This window comes from Mobula birostris, chromosome 4 (assembly GCF_030028105.1).
Source record: "Mobula birostris isolate sMobBir1 chromosome 4, sMobBir1.hap1, whole genome shotgun sequence".
NCBI lineage: Eukaryota > Metazoa > Chordata > Chondrichthyes > Myliobatiformes > Myliobatidae > Mobula > Mobula birostris.
Genome location: NC_092373.1, coordinates 137,491,112 through 137,509,234, shown reverse-complemented (window position 1 = coordinate 137,509,234; position 18,123 = coordinate 137,491,112). Strand labels below are relative to the sequence as shown.

Sequence of the window (18,123 nt, the reverse complement as noted above, 5' to 3'; positions counted from 1 at the left end):
GAGCTCCGCTTAAAATCTTTCAAGATTGAGCGGCCTTAGTTCTTACACCTTAATTTAGATATATCCAAGTGGTAAATTTCTGCAGTTTCCGCTTTTATGTATTCCTTGCAAAACCTTAGAGCCTTCCTTGGTTTGGCAACCAAAACAGTACAGTTCTCTGTCATTACATCCAAGGGAACTGATGGCAGAGTTCACATGGTCACCCCTCAAGGATATTTATACCTTTTTTTCTCCAGAGCATATATATCACCAACTTGGCAAAGCCACTGCAGGAGCAGTGCATGTACAATTCTTTTGTATAGGTAACTTAAGACACTGAGGGAATGCAAGTTAGTGATTAATTAGGGATTTGGGCTTGATTGGATATATAAAAATATTTGGCACGTTGATTTGCTTGGCTCTGGTTTTTGTCCTCTTTGACTGGGAGAGATACAACAACAGACAGTAAATACTTTTTTAAAAAAAAGCAGACTGAGAAGAAATTCGAAAGGAAAGTTAATACACAGGGGAAGGACAGTGATTAGGAGCAAAAGTATGCATCCCTTATAAAAAGATTAATGGGTGACATTAAAACACTGCAACCACAAAATCCTGGGTAATAAATTCAGAATATCTTGCAGGCTATGGCAATCAATCGCTCGACCTTTTAAGCTTAATTCAGTTCTGCAGTGTACATCCTTGAAATCTGATGCAGCTTCTGTTATGTGTAACAAGAATGGGTAGAGAATTTAAATATTTTCAAATTAGGATGCTTTCATTCTATTTCTGTGTAGTAATATTTGTTGATTAGATCGACCTCAGAGTTCTAATAGATGGCAATGCACTGCCTGCTACTCATCACCTAGGGCTGAATTCAGGAGGTCAGCCTTAGGCCCATCTAGGCTTTGGCTGTGATTGAGAAACAAGGTACATGGAGATAAGGAGATGGGGCTCAGGTGTTGAGAGTAAAGCATGTTCGGATGGTATGATTGAAGCCAGTGCCATCTGGTGCAATCATTCCTGTGGAATATGGCTATTGGTGATGAAGTAGTGTGTAGTTTAAATCTGACAGTAGATGGCAGCATCTGAGGTAATTCCACTATTGGGCTGTTTGTGCAGAACATGTTTGAACATGTTTTTCCAGTGTTTGGCACAAGGAAATAAAACAATTTGGATTGTTTTCCAGTGAAGTGCACCGAACTGCTTTTTGAATGTGCAATTTAATCTGGGAAAATTTTCAATTTTATTTTTCAGAGTCTGTTGTTTTTTTATCGTATTTGACAAACTTGGCTGCTTTTGATTATTATATAGAACAATCAAGAAATATGTCAAATTTCAACCTCTATAAACTGCAACTAAATCAATCAGGAATAGTAATACTTACAGACTAGATCAAGCCCGAATTATTTTGTCAACAAAATTCTCATTATGTGGTTGTAATTCACTTTTATATTTTGATGCACATTTCCATCTGCAATTTACTTTTCTGACCTTTTTGATCATCATCATTCTGCTGACCAGCACAATCCACAAACAAATGGCTTATTCTGTTATCAATATGAACATTAAAAGCTGTGTACCATTTAATACTAATTTAAGTTCTGTATGCTTAATAATTGTTACTGGCACTATTTTAAAGGTGGAAAGTAAATTCCTGACATGTTTTATTTCACAGTCTTTATGGAGTCACAGTAAAACAGAAGCAGACACTTCATTCCACCAAGTTCATGCCGACCATCAATCAAACATATACTCTGGATTCTCCCCAGATTCCTATCAATTGCCCACAGATTATAGCACTCTACACTTGAGCAATTTACAGTGGCAAAATAACCTACAAGCCTGCCCATTGTTGGAATGTGGGAAGAAACCAGACCACTCACGGAAACCAACATGGTCACAGGAAGAATATGCAAACTCCATTGAACCTGGGTCATTTGGAACAGTGCAGAGGATCACTATTCACTAATAATGGAAAATTCAAGGCCCATTGTTAATTAAATTATATTGTCATTAGCTGATTGTGAGAATGATAAATCTTCTGATAGTAGTTTATTTAAAACTTTGCTACCTTATTCATCCCCTTGTACAAGTTCATACTCTCATCTGCTCAATAGAGGGGCAGCCAGGAGCTCTGTGGTTGGACTGAAAGAGGATCAAATGATGAATCACCAAGTTGCCCTTCTTCTCATCCTTTGATTTGCGCAATTCAGGAAAGCAATTAAATATTGAAAGAGAATTATTTCATTTACAGGAAAAATATATAATAGCCCACATCCCCTCCATTAATGGAAAATTAAAAGTTAGTTACGATCTCATGTGGCTATGAAAATGAAAAATAATGGAAAATAATGAAATAAAACATATTGGATTTGGTCTCTTTTATTAAAGAAAAAACAAAAGCTCATAAATTTTCACCTGGACCATTTTCATGGCTAACATGACCACCTAACATTTAGCTATTGTAAAGATTGCTCTACACAAGAAGAGAAGTGAGTAATGAAGATTTTTCCTTATTTATCCTTGCTTTGGTAAACAGGATGAGGTTTAACCTCAGAATATCTGCTCTGCTGCTATCAAATAAAGAATAAGCTAAATACAATACTTAACAATTGAAAAAGATGCATTAGTGTCCAAAATGGCTCTATCGTTATAATAATGGATATGGAGCAATACATTATTCAAGTTTATCCCAAACTTGTGCTGTAACTTAGATAAAGCTCACTGAGAAACTCCAGTTTTCAGCTAGTAAACGTGGTCGTGCAAAAACAGAAGCAAGAATATTCAACCTTTCAATCCTATTCTGCCAATCAGTATAATTGTTACTGATGCTCTTTCTCAGCACTTTTTTCCCCGCTCTCTCCCCATATACCATGATGTTTGTTACATCTAGAAATCCACCTATTTCCTTATTAGATATGTTCAGATTCAGATCAGTGTTTTAGGGCAGTATGTTCACATAATACTTTACAGTGCCAGCGATCCAGGTTCAATTCCTGCCAATATCAGTTGTTCCTTCTCCCTGTGACTATGTGTATTGCCTCTGGGTGCTCTGGTTTCCTCCCATATTACAAATACGTATGGGTTCGGGGTAGTACGTTGCTAGTGCCGGAAGCATGGGGGCTCTTGCAGGCTTCCCCCAACACATGCTCAGACCATACAACACAATTCACTGTAAGTTTCAGTGGTTCGATGTACGTCTGACAAGTAAAGCTAAATTTTAGTTTGTCACATGAAGCTTGCAAAGTAAACAGTATACGTGTATAATAATACAGTGAATTCTGGTTAATTAGACCATCTGTTAATTGGAACAGCTGCTTGTTTGCAACAGCTCTTAAAGGACAAAAACTAATTGAGAAACTTGCCAGGATTCTCTTTGCTTAATTGGGACACTGTTGTTTAATTGAGACAGATTACTTGCTGAACAGTTTCTAACTGGCATCAGTCACATGTACTTGCGTGGCTGTTAAGACACCACACTGTGTTTTGAGCGAGCTTTTTTTAAATACCATCAGTTGTGTGTGTTTTTGTTCAAAAAACAGCGATTTTTGTCACGAATAGTTGGTGAGAAATAAGCAGTAAGGCAATTCAGAAATGTTTTGCTCAATGCGGTTTCAAGCATTCAGGCTTGGTGATCCAGAAGTGAAAATGAAACAATTTCACTACAAGTTAGGAACTATGAAGAGTTTCAAGGTAATGACAATCAAGTTGAATGTTACAATGAAAATGAAGTTAATATAGAAATGTAGAAAACATACAGCACAATACAGGCCCTTCAGCCGACAAAGCTGTGCCGAACATGTCCCTACCTTAGAACTACCCAGACTTTGCCCATAGCCCTCTGTTTTTCTAAGCTCCATGTAGCCATCCAGGAGTCTCTTAAAAGACCCTATCGTTTCTGCCTCCACCGCCGCTGCCGGCAGTCCATTCCACGCACTCACCACTCTCTGCATAAAAAAACTTACCCCTGACGTCTCCTCTGTACCTACTTCCAAGCACCTTAAAACTATGCTCTCTCATGCTAGCCATCTCAGCCCTGGGGAAAAGCCTCTGACTATCTACACGATCAATGCCTCTCATTATCTTGTACACTTCTATCAAGACACCTCTCATCCTCCATCTCTCCAAGGAGAAAAGGCCGAGTTCACTCAACCTATTCTCATAAGGCATGCTCCCCGATCCAGGCAACATCCTTGTAAGTCTCCTCTGCACCCTTTCTATGGTTTCCACATCCTTCCTATAGTGAGGTGACCAGAATTGAGCACAGTACTCCAAGTGGGGTCTGACTAGGGTCCTATATAGCTGTAACATTACCTCCCGGCTCTTAAACTCAATCCCATAACAGATGAAGGCCAATGCACTGTATGCCTTCTTAACCACCGGAGCATGCAATTGTTTACAGCATTGTATGAAAGCAGTCCATTATCTGCATTGGGTACTTGTCTTGAATTTGTTCATTTACAGTGAAAAGAACATGACACAGATGAATTCCTACATCAAGAAGTATTAAGAACTAATACACAATTATACAATAGTAGTAGTAGTATTGGTAGTTGTCTCATTTCTGTATTTCATTAAAATACAAAATTTGTTACTCAGTTTATCTTTTTTTATACCTTTTTAACTACTTTCATTGGAGTTAATTGGGGCAGCCACTTAATTGAGCCAAGATGTACTGGTCCCAATGTGTTCCAATTAACTGGAATCCACTGTATGTTATTACCTTTATACTTATGACTGTGAGACTAAGCACCGATCGAATGCGATATGTAAATTGCTAACAACACGGTTGTTGTTGGCCAAATCAGCATATAGGAGAGAGATTGAAAATCTGCTTGAGTGGTGCCACAACTCTCACTCAATGTCAGCAAGACCGAGGAGCTGATTATAAACTTTACGAGGAGGAAATCAGAGGTCCATGAGCCAGTGCTCATCGGGGGATTGGGGGGAGAGGGTCAGCAACTTTAAATTCCTTGGCTTTATCAGTTCAAAGGACTTTTCCTTGGTCCAGAATGCAAGTGCCATTACAAAGAAAGCATGGCAGCACCTCTACTTTCTTGGAGGCTTGCGAAGACTCAACTTGTCTTCAGCATACCTCCATAGATGTGAGGTGGAGAGTATATTGACAGGTTGCATCACAGCCTGGTATGGAAACACCAATGCCCTCGAATGGAAAAGCTTCCAAAAAGTAGTGGATATGGCCCAGTCCATCATGGGTAACATCCTCCCCACTATTGAGCTCATCTACACGGACTACTGTCACAGGAAAGCAGCTTCCAAGATCAAGTACACCCGCCACCCAGGCCATGTTCTCTTCTCGTGGCTGCCGTCAGGAAGAAGGTACAGGAACCTCCGGACCAACGCCACAGGTTCAGGAACAAAGATTACCGCTCAACCATCAGGCTCTTGAACCAGAGGGGATAACATCACTCAGCTTCACTCGCCCCATTACAACTGTCACCACAACCTGTGGACTCACTTTCAAGGACTCTTCATCTCATGTTCTCAATATTTATTGCTTATTTATTTATTATCATTTTTTTAGTTTTCTTTCTTTCTGTATATGCACAGTGTGTTGTCTCTTTGCACGTTGGTTGTCTTTTCCGTCCTTTTGGGTGCAGTCTTTCATTGATTCTATCGTGTTTCTTGTATTTAATGTGATTGCCTGCAAGAAAAAGGAATCTCAGGGTTGTATATAGTGACATGTATGTAGTCGATAATAAATTTACTTTGAACGTTAAATATAGTAAATACAGCAATGGGTGCAAAACAATGGAATGGTGCCAAGCATAGCAGAACAAAGCGAGGTAGTGCAAAAAGAAATACTAAAGTAAAACCATGGGAAAAGTAGAATTAAAGGTTCAAGAATATGGCAGCAGCACTGGGAAGGGGGAGCACCATGGTACCATAACAGTTAGCACAACACTATTACAGCTCAGCGCATTCCAGAGTTCAGGGTTCAATTCTTGCGCCATCTGTAAGGAGTTTGTACTTTCTCCCCGCGGCTAGTGTTAGTTAGTGGGTTGCTGGGTGGTGCGGTTCATTAGGTTGGAAGGGCCTCTTCCACACCATATCTCTAAGTAAATAGATGGATAGATACATACATCCATAAAGAGATAAATAAATAAGAGGTGATTGGTTCAGAAAGCTGATGGCAATAGGGAAAAAGCTGTTCTTGGGTCTGGTAGTCTGAGCTTTCCAGCTGCTGCGTCTTTCCTGGAAAGTAGGAGAGAGAAAAGGGAGGCAGGAATCATGGAAAATAATATTGGTCTTTCTGATGCAGTGCACAGTACAGATGGGCTGGTGGAAGGAAGTGATGACCCTGTGATGTACTGGGCAGTGTTTACCAATCTCTGCATATCCTGACAGTCCAGAGCACAGCAGTTGCCATACCGACTGCGCTGCAACCCATCAGGATACCTTGTATGATGCGTGGTTGAAGTTTGAGAAAATCCATGTAGACAAGACAATTGTCCTCGGATGCCTAAGGAAGTACAGATATTGATGTACTTTTACAATCGCTGCATCAGTGTTGAGGGACCTGGAGAGTTTGCAGGTGATATACAGGTTAATAGGGAAGTGGTGTTAGGTAAATTGAAGGGATTAAAGGCAGATAAATCCCCAGGGCCAGATGGTCTGCATCCCAGAGTGCTTAAGGAAGTAGCCCAAGAAATAGTGGATGCATTAGTGATAATTTTTCAAAACTCGTTAGATTCTGGACTAGTTCCTGAGGATTGGAGGGTGGCTAATGTAACCCCACTTTTTAAAAAAGGAGGAAGAGAGAAACCGGGGAATTATAGACCAGTTAGCCTAACGTCGATGGTGGGGAAACTGCTGGAGTCAGTTATCAAAGATGTGATAACAGCACATTTGGAAAGCGGTGAAATCATCGGACAAAGTCAGCATGGGTTTGTGAAAGGAAAATCATGTCTGACGAATCTCATAGAATTTTTTGAGGATGTAACTAGTAGAGTGGATAGGGGAGAACCAGTGGATGTGGTATATTTGGATTTTCAAAAGGCTTTTGACAAGGTCCCACACAGGAGATTAGTGTGCAAACTTAAACCACACAGTATTGGGGGTAAGGTATTGATGTGGATAGCGAATTGGTTAGCAGACAGGAAGCAAAGAGTGGGAATAAACGGGACCTTTTCAGAATGGCAGGCAGTGACTAGTGGGGTACCGCAAGGCTCAGTGCTGGGACCCCAGTTGTTTACAATATATATTAATGACTTGGATGAGGGAATTAAATGCAGCATCTCCAAGTTTGCAGATGACACGAAGCTGGGTGGCAGTGTTAGCTGTGAGGAGGATGCTAAGAGGATGCAGGGTGACTTGGATAGGTTGGGTGAGTGGGCAAATTCATGGCAGATGCAATTTAATGTGGATAAATGTGAAGTTATCCACTTTGGTGGCAAAAATAAGAAAACAGATTATTATCTGAATGGTGGCCGATTAGGAAAAGGGGAGGTGCAACAAGACCTGGGTGTCATTATACACCAGTCATTGAAAGTGGGCATGCAGGTACAGCAGGCAGTGAAAAAGGCGAATGGTATGCTGGCATTTATAGCAAGAGGATTCGAGCACAGGAGCAGGGAGGTACTACTGCAGTTGTACAAGGCCTTGGTGAGACCACACCTGGAGTATTGTGTGCAGTTTTGGTCCCCTAATCTGAGGAAAGACATCCTTGCCATAGAGGGAGTACAAAGAAGGTTCACCAGATTGATTCCTGGGATGGCAGGACTTTCATATGAAGAAAGACTGGATGAACTAGGCTTGTGCTCGTTGGAATTTAGAAGATTGAGGAGGGATCTGATTGAAACGTATAAAATCCTAAAGGGATTAGACAGGCTAGATGCAGGAAGATTGTTCCCGATGTTGGGGAAGTCCAGAATGAGGGGTCACAGTTTGAGGATAAAGGCGAAGCCTTTTAGGACTGAGATTAGGAAAAACTTCTTCATACAGAGAGTGGTGAATCTGTGGAATTCTCTGCCACAGGAAACAGTTGAGGCCAGTTCATTGGCTATATTTTAGAGGGAGTTAGATATGGCCCTTGTGGCTAGGGGGATCAGAGGGTATGGAGGGAAGGCTGGTGCAGGGTTCTGAGTTGGATGATCAGCCATGATCATAATAAATGGCGGTGCAGGCTCGAAGGGCCGAATGGCCTACTCCTGCACCTATTTTCTATGATATGGATTGAAGTTGTTCACCATCTCTACAGCAGCTCTGTTGTTGAGAACAAGATCGTGTTCCTCCCCGCCCACCTCCCCCGCCGCCCCCAATTGGCCATCTTCTTTCAGTCAGTAGCCAGCTCTTCTATCGTGCCGACATGAACAGGTGGGTTGTCGCTCTGACACCATGACAGAAGGTCAACAGTTTCTTTCCTGTACTCCATCGAATCATTATTTTTGATCCGGCCTACTACAGTAATGTCATCTGCAAACTTGAAGATCGTCTTGGCGCTGTTATTGACCACAAATATATATGGGGGGGGGACGGGTAGGGCAGGGGACTAGCATGTAACATTAGGAAGCACCAGTGATAAAGGTCAGGATGCAGGCAATGTTTTCAACAACTTTAAATGACTGAGGTCTGCCAGCCAGAAAGTTTAGAAGCCATTTACAGATGGAGGCCTCAAGGCCAAAGTCCATGAGTTCAGGATAAGTTTGTTGGGTATTATGGTACTGAAGGCGAAAATGTAATCAAAGAACTGGTGGGTACCTGGAATAAGTTGCCAGGGATAGTAGTGGCATTTTGGATCTGTGAATGAATATGCAGGGAGTGGAAAGGTATAGATTGTGTGCGGGCAGAAGTGATTTATTTTAATTTGGCATTGTGTTTGGCTCAGACTTTGTGGGCCAAAGGGGTCTGTTTTTGTATGGTACTGTGCAATGCTCTATGCTCTAATAACATCCTGACCAATGTATTCCACAAGTCAAAGTGATTCAGAGCTGAAAGTATTGCAAGGGAAGTGGCATTCTTCATAGACCTGTCTTTCTTTTACTTACTTGGCCTTTTGAACCATATTTAATAGAGAACTCCATGGGTTCACCTCCCTTGGAGTAATGAAATTTTCCTCATCTCGGTCCCAACTATTTTACCCAATATATTGTGAACCTTTATTATAGACCCCTCTATTGGAAGCAACAACCTCCTGCAGCCAGTCTATCTGGCTCAGAATATTTTCATGTTTCAGGGAGCTCCCCTGTCATTTTTCTAAACTGCAGTGAATACAGACCTTATAAACCCATTCTCACAACAGGGCTGCCATCACAGGAATCAGTCTGACCAATCTTTGTTATGTTCTTTTAAAACGTATAACCTTTCTTAAGTAAAAAGACTAAGAGTGCACGCAACAGTCCTCAACAACTTAGAGAAGAGAAATAGAATATGAGAGTAAAATTGCAACAAACGTAACTATTGACTTTAAAAACTTCTTCAAACTTGTGGGAACAAAAAGCAAAGCAAATACAGATATAGGTCCCTTACTTAGAAGCAGATGGATTTCTAATGGTGATTGAAGAATTGGCAGAACAATTAAACAATTATTTTGGGTTCTGCCTTCATAGGAGAAAGTCATCCTCACAACTCACAGCCCCTTGCCATTTGATGTTGTTGGAAAACTTGGAAGTATTACGTTTGGTTCCCTATCCAAATTATCAAATATGTGTGAATAGCTAGGACCAAGTATCAACCCTGTGGTACTGCACTTGTCACTGTCTACCTTCTATAGAAGAAATCATACGTTCCTATTCTTTGAAGTTAAGGGAACTACAGAGGCATGAGAGAGGAGTTGATTGGATAGGGACACTAGCAGGGATAATGGCGGAACAGCAATGACTACAGTTTCTGGAAGCAATCAGAAGGTGCAGGATAGATACTACCCAAAGAAGAAGTAGTATTTTAAAGCGTGGCTGACAAGGGAAGTTAAAATCAGCATAAGAGCAAATGAGAGGGCTAACAATATATCAAAAGTTAGTGGGAGGCTAGAGGATTGGCAAGCTTTTAAAAACCCAACAGAAGGCAACTGAAAAAGCCATAAGGAGGGAAGAGATGAAATATGAGGGTAAGCTAGCCAATAATAGCAAAGAGGATACAAGAAGTTTTTTTCAGATATGTGAAGAGTAAAAGAGAAGCAAGAATAGGTATCAGACTACTGGAAAACAATGCTGGAGAGATAGCAATGGGGGACAAGGAAGTGGCAGACAAATTGAATAAGTATTCTGCTTGAGTCTTCACCGTGGAAGACACTAGCAGTAAGGTGGAAGTTGGAGTGTGTCAGAGGGCAGAAGTGGGTGCAGTTGCTATTACTGGAAAAAAGCTGCTTAGAAAGCTGAAAGGTCTGAAGGTAGATAAGTCACCTGGACCAGATGGACTATTCCCCAGGGTTCTGAAAGAAGTAGCTGAAGAGGTTGTGGAGGCATTAGTAATGACCTTTCAAGAATCAATTGATTCTGGCATGGTTTTGGAGGACTGGAAGATTTCTGATGTCGCTCTACTCTTCAAGAATGGAGGGAGGCGGAAGAAAGCAAATTATAGGCCAGTTAGTGTGCCTTCAGTGGTTGGGAAGATGTGGAGTTGATGGTTAAGGATGAGGTTTCAGGGTACTTGGAGGCTCCTGTTAAAATAGGCCAAAGTCAGCATGGTTTCCTCAAGTGAAAATCTTGCCTGATAAGTTTGTTGGAATTCTTTGAGGAAATAACAAGCAGGATAGATAAAAGAGAATCGTAGATGTTGTATACTTGGATTTTCAGAAGACCTTTGACAAAGTGCCACACATGAGGCTGCTTAACAAGAAACAGCCCATGCTATTAAAAGAAAGATACTTTCATGGATAGAAGATTGTCTGACTGGCAGGAGCAAAGAATGGGAATAAAGGGGACCTATTCTGGTTGGCTGCTGGTGACTAGTGGTTTTCTGCAGGAGTCAGTGTTGGGACCGCTTCTTTTCACATGATACGTCAATACTTTGGATGAAGGAATTGATGATTTTGTGGTGAAAACTATGGAAGATGATATAAAGATAGATGGAGGGACAGGTAGTGTTGAGGAAGCAGGGAGGCTGCAGAAGGACCAAGATAGATTAGGAAAATGGGCAAAGAAGCGGCAGATGGAATACAATGTATGGAAATGTATGGTCATGCACTTTGGTGGAAGGAATAAAGGTATGGACTATTTTCTAAACAAGAGAAAATTCAGAAATCAGAGGTGCAAAGGCACTTGGAAATCCTCTTGCAGTAAGGAAGACATGCAGTGTTAACATTCATTTCAAGAGGGCTAGAATATAATAACAAGGATGTAATTCTGAGGCTTTATAAGGCATTGGTCAGACCATACTTGGAGCATTGTGATCAGTTTTGGGCCCCTTATTTAAGAAAGGATGTGCTGGTGGGCATTTGCGGTGCCAAAGATTTTTTCTTGCTGGTGTTACAGTGGGGCTGAATTATTCAGTGATGGTGCTGAGAGATGTGTTGTATGGTAATATGTATTCGCAAGGCCAGACACATGGCGTTCAAAAGTCAGTTTCAAGCATTATGTGCCTACTATAAATGCCTCTGTGGATCCACAAGCAACAGCAATTGATAAATATAATATAGAAGTGAACTGTGACAGTGTCAACAGCATCGGAGACAACCCGGACTACACAGAGTATAAACAAACAAACCAACAGAGCATCCGCCCCACAGCGCACAACGTGAATCACGCACCAATCCCGCAATCAGCGTCAAATGCGTGCTTTTCAACTGAAAAACACAACACTAACCCACAATGTCCACTTCTGTTTGCATTACATAGACAGACAATGCCAAAAGATACACCGTTATTAAAGTCAAATACTGGAAGGCAAACAACAGATGCAAGGCTTTACCAGGAGTTCGACAAATCGTACTCTGACCATGCAATACCTCAACTAATTTGGCTACTGAATTTAAAACAAAAACCAGCAGAATCACTGCTTGGAAATCTACAGTTTGTAAGCAAAATCAGTAGGCTTAATAGCAGTAAATGTAATATTTTAGGATTTGCAGAAAACATAAGGACTATGGGGTATCCACCACAAAATAATAATAATAAGCATTAGTCTTGGCCCAAATTTATATAAAAAAAAACCAACTGCACTCACCATTGATGTTTTCAGAGATGTACAATCTGTCTGTTGTGTCAAGTGGTTTGGTCCTCTGGCTGTTTATGGCCAACAGGGCCAAGTTGCTGTTCTGAGCATCACCGCTGCTATTCCTTCGGTGTTTTTGAGGCGCCTGAGGCAAGAGAAACTCTGTTCGCATGATGCAGATGTCACAGGCAGAGTCAGTGATACGCAGATTAGTTTGTATAAATCTATCAATGCATCGTGGTAGGGTCTCATTAGAGCTAGAAATTCCACTGTGTCATTCACTGTCTGTCCTTTTGTTTTGTTTGCAGCAGATGCTGAACCTGATGTAGCTCTGCAGTCAGGTTCACTTCAATCACTCCATAGTATCGGTTCATTGGCCACAGAAAATTCTTGTCTAGCAAGAGCTTGTGTATGGGACTCAATGCTGAGACTCCAGTCAGAACACCCCCAGTTTCAACTGAGAATCCATCTTTTCATTTCAGTCAGAAGTCTGTCTATAACCGGATAGAAACAGTGCTTGCGAAGGTCATCATAGGATGTGACAGGTGCGCGTTCGGTTTGGGCCTCAACAACAAAATCATGCAGGCGGCGGGGTGGCTGGGCCTGTCTCCTTTCATGTGGTCTGCTCTGTATACTGGCCTTGATGCACAGGTTCCTAGCTCTTGCCTGAATTTCACTCCGATTCCTCCCCCTGTTTTGCTGAGTGTGCATCGATAACAGACCGAGCCAAGTCCACAGCGGTTGAAAGCTCCAAACTGGGAGATTGTAGCTGGTCTGACATGAATTTGGTGTCTCGGAATAAATCCTCAAACAGAGTGAGAAGTAAAGCAAACTGCTCATCAATCAGTCCATTTACAGCTCTGGCCTCCTGTTTTCCTCTGTGCATTTGGTTGACCCATAATATCCTGTAGCGTAGCTAGAATGGCAGGGAGTGATTTCCTTATAGCCCACAAAGCTGTATACTGCCATGCCCAGCATGTATCTGACAATTTCTTCAACTCCCCTATGGCCAGATCCATCAACCTCCCAGTGGTCCTCGCTGGGCAATGCCTTGGCACACAGTATAGTGTAGAGACCCAACCACTGCTCTCATATACTCTTTCTTTGACAATCTTTGCATGTCCTTTGTCAAGCATATTTCCCAATCTTGAACCGTCTTGTTTTCTCAATCTGAATTTGGCCCATGCCTCCATAGCAAACTTATGAGCTGCATTTACATGGTGGGTTTTGAAAGCTGTTGTAGCTTTCCGCCAGTTGTGGTAACCAGTGACAGTGAAGGTAGACTCAGAATGGAACCCATGTCCTCCACACAGGAAATGCCTGCATGCGAAGCAGAACATAGTACCTTTCGTGAACGAATATTCCAGTCAGTCAAAACAGCCACGAATAAAACTTCTTTTCTGATTGCCGAACTGTTGCGAGCAGCGAAGGGTACTTTTTCAATGCTGGAAAACAGGGTCCTTCCTCAGGCTGCTGGCTAACATCGCTAACAGTATTCCCACTAGCACTAAGAGCAGCTTCATCCACGTTCTATTCCGAATCCCGCTCCATTTCTTGTTCCTCTACTTGGCCTTCACACTTCTTCGATGAACTGCTGTCATCCTCATCCCCACTTACTTGTTTCTGCGTGTTACTTTCAATTAAGACATGCTCAGGCTGAGGCACCACTGATTCCTCTGGATGAGGTTGTTTTCTGACTAAAAATCGATCCATTTTTCATGCCGGCCAAAATAATGCACATGCCAGGCCCACGCTAGCTTGTAAAAGCACAATATGTGTGTGTGGCATCCGTTAGTCTCGCGAGACCATGGATCTGCACCTGGATGTATACTATCAATCTCTCGCGTGAGTGAGAGTGAGTGACATCACCACCTTAAGTGATCTTAGATCAGCTTAACTGATCTGAGGACAGCAACGGCACGACATTGACAATGAACGAATAAGCAGAAGTGTAGAGTGGATTGACAGAGCTTATAACTTTATTGCTGTGTGGGTGCTATGGTAATTGGGGGTGCTGTTTCACTAGATCAACTGGAGAAACAAGCTGTATTCAAAACTACAGAGAAAGCAAAACAGCTGCAATTTGTATGTGAAATGTCAGTTAATTTCTTGGTGGTGCTATTGTAATTTCTGCTGGGGCTATAGCACCAGCTAGCACCACCTTAGCGCCACCCCTGCTGGTGGGTCAGAGGAGATCAACGAAAATGATCCCAGACATGAAAGTGTTTGAAGGCCCTGAACCTTCGCTGGAGTTTAGAAGAATGAGGGAAGATATCATTGAAACCTATTGGATATCGAAAGGCCTAGGTAGAATGAATGTGGAGAGAATATTTCTTACAGTGGGGAAGTCTAGGACAAGAGGACACAGCATCAGAATGTCCTTTTAATACAGAGATGAGAAGGAATTTCTTTAGCCAGAGGGTGATGAATCTGTGGAATTTAATGCCTCAGACAGCTGTGAAGGCCAAATCATTGGGTATGTTTAAAGTGGAGATTGATAGGTTCTTGATTAATAAGGGCATCAAAGGTTATGAAGAGAAGGCTGGAGAATAGGATTGAGAGAGGTAATAAATCAGCCATGATTGAATGGCGGAGAAGCCTCAACAGGCCAAATGGCCTAATTCTGCTCCTATATCTTATGGTCTCATATTTCTCTTAAGTCAGATTTCATCCAGTAGTCAGCTAAGCAGAAAACAGCTGTTACAGCTTATGCAGACACACATTCCATTATGTCTATTGTGAAATGAGAGTTTCAGGAAAATCTCATGGACAAATCAGCACACAGTGTATTTCAGCGAAATTTTATATCAGTGCATCATTAAAATGGAATTAGTTGAGCTTCCTTATGACCTTTCTACCAAAATAAATAATTTTCCATGTAGGCAGGCATCACTGAAGTATGATCTCAATAATATTAACTGGTGATTACACCCCTATGGAATCTCTTTGTGAATATTAACTAGAAGTTTATCTTTTAACAACACTTATTCTAATATACAGGTTAAGGTTCAGAGTCTTCAGCCTTTATAAAAGTACAAAGTGGAATTAAACATCTACTCAAACCTTGGCAGATACTAAAAATACATATGAGGCTGTTTCTCAACTGAGCGAAAAGGATAGGCTTAAATCTTGGAATATGACACCACTCAAGCAGCCTATATGGTCAATAATTACTGTTTTGAAACTCTGCATGTGAAACTTCAGCAACCACTACTTCTGACATTCTTGTTGGTGTAATCGTGGATTCATGTTAAAGCAAAGAAGGGAGCTCAAATCTTAATCTCTTTTTTAGCTTTACATCCTAATCTTATTGATATGACTCATTAAACTTATGGTCCTGTGTAATTCACATTCTATTGCTCCAGGTTTCTTAGGAAGAGTGATAAATACTGATTTTTTTTTCATCTCTTCTGGTATTATTCCAGTCTCATAAATGTCATTGATTAAATCAGTAAGTTTTTCAATTCCATAATCTTCAAGGGTGATAATTTGTTCTATTACTAATTCATCAGGACCTGCTACCTTTCCTTTCTTCATCTTATTTATTGCATTATGAACTTCAGATTTTAAAATACTTGGACCTTCAATGTTCTTCTTAATTTCTGGTTTTTCACCTCGACCGTCTTCAAACAATTCCTGAATATACTCAGTCCATCTGTTCATAACCTCATCGTTTTCCATGTTAATGGTACCATGCAATCACTAGGTACATTTTTTAAGCCATCAGGGATCACATCCCCTACAGTTAAAAGCTTGAAGTTGACTTGCAGTGCTGATAACTTCTATTTTGACATGCCTTCAGCTGCTCCTGGCATACCCTTCTGCATTCCTCATTGAACCAGGATTAATCCCATGGCATGATAGTAAGAGTAGAGTGAAGGATATGACAGGTCAAAAGGTTACAGATGATAGTATTGTATACCCTTATATTGTTAAATGATTCACAATGCCCAGTTCTGAACTACCAAACCTGTCAACCAAGGTGCATACCTGAGCTAGTCCCTTCAGAGCAGCAACACCCTGGTGAATCTTTTCTGCACCCTCTATAGCTTAATCACATCCTTCGTATATTTGGCAACCAGAACTGCACTTAATATACTAGGTAAGGTTTCATCAATGTCTTGTATAGCTCTGATATGATATCCCAACACTTGAACTCAATAAACACAAGAGATTCTGCAGATACTGGATATCTTCAGCAACATACACAAAGTGCTGGAGGAACTCAGATCTGTGGAGGGGGATAAACAGCCAACACTGCCATAACAGGGATAGGGATCACCTTGTCCTTACCTACCAGAAAACAAGCCTCTATATGCCACATCATTCTCTATAACTTCTGCTGTCTACAATGGGATTCTACCACTAAGCACATCTTTCCCTCTCCGCACTCTCCGGCCCTGTACTTGACTTCCTTGTCCATTCATTCCTCCCTACTGATTTTCCTCCTCGCACTTATCCCTGCAAATGGACAGGTGCTACGCCTGCCTGTTCACTTCCTCTCCCACCACCATTGAGGGTCCCAATCAGTCCTTCCAGGTGAGGCAACACTTCACCTGCGAGCCTGTTAGGGTCATCTACTGATGTGGCCTCCTCTACATCTGGGAGACCCATCATAGGTTGCGGGACCACTTCGTCTAGCACCTTCACTGCGTCTGCCACAAAGAACAGAATTTCACAGTAGCTACACATTTCAATTCAACTTTCAATTCCCATTCCAACATGTTGTTCCATGGCTTCCTCTACTGCCACGTTGAGGTTGGAGGAGCAACACCTCATTTGTCTATATGGATAGCCTCCAACCTGATGGCACAAACATCAATTTCTCTAACATCTAGTAATTTCTCCCTCCTCCCATGTCTTCTTCCATTCTTCATTCTAGTTTCCTTCACACCTCTTCTCATCACCTCCCTCTTGTGTCCCTCCTTGTTCCCTTTCTTCCATAGTCCTCCATCCTCTCCTATCAAATTCATTCTTCTTCAGCCCTTCACCTGTATTGCTCTCGCTCTCCCACTTTTTAGCAACAGGTCCACAGCAGATTCCATTTCATTGGCTCCACTCAACCTGGAACATCTGGACAGCAAAGCTGCATACATCTGGATACTCCTTATCAGCTACAGCTCAGCATTCAATGCCATTAACCCCTCAAAAATGAATCAGTAAGTTCCAAGACCTTGGCCTCAATATCTCCTTGTGCAATTGGATCCTCGATTTCCTCACTTGTAGACCCCTGTCAGTTCGGATTAGGAACAACATTTCCACGATCTCCATCAGCACAGGTGCACCAGAAGGCTGTGTGCTTAGTCCCCTGCTCTACTTGCTTTACAATTATGACAACATGGATAAGCACAACTTCAGACTCATATTCAAGTTTGCTGATGACACCAATGAATCTGCATGTGTGAATAAGTTTGAAAATCTGTCAGAATAGTGTCATAACAATAACCTCTTACTCAATGTTAGCAAGACCAAGGAGCTGATTTTTGACTTCAGGAGAAGGAAACCAGAACCCAGTCCTCATCAAAGGATCAGAGATGGAGAGGGTTAACAACTTTAAATTCTTAGGTGTTGTTATTTCAGAGGAACTGTGGGCCCAGCACGTAAGTGCAATTATGGAGAAAGCACGGCAGTGCCTCTACTTCACTGAGTTTGTGAAGATTCAGCATGACATCTAAAAATCTGAGAAACTTCTATAGATAGGAATGAAAGAGTTACCGTATGAGGAACGTCTGGCAGTTCTTGGGCTGTATTCCCTGGAGTTCAGGAGAATGATGGGGGGGATCTCATAGAAACATTCCGAATGTCAAAAGGCCTGAACAGATTAGATATGGCAAAGTTATTTCCCATGGTAGGGGATTCTAGGACGAGAGGGCACAACTTCAGGATTGAAGGACGTCCTTTCAGAACTGGGATGAGGAGAAATTACTTTAGTCAGAGGGAGGTAAATCTGTGGAATTTGTTGCCACAAGTGGCTGTGGAGGCCAAGTCATTGAGTGTATTTAAGGCAGAGATAGATAGGTTCTTGATTAGCCA

At 41.6% G+C, this 18,123-nt stretch overlaps 2 protein-coding genes across 2 annotated transcripts in view; one reads left to right on the top strand and one right to left on the bottom strand.

Annotated features, from left to right (window-relative positions):
* The window catches only part of nudt6 (nudix (nucleoside diphosphate linked moiety X)-type motif 6), a 136,177-nt gene that overhangs the window by 12,140 nt on the left and 105,914 nt on the right, over nt 1-18,123 (top strand). The window lies entirely within an intron of this gene.
* afg2a (AFG2 AAA ATPase homolog A) overlaps nt 1-18,123 on the bottom strand; it is a 457,570-nt gene that overhangs the window by 437,849 nt on the left and 1,598 nt on the right. The window lies entirely within an intron of this gene.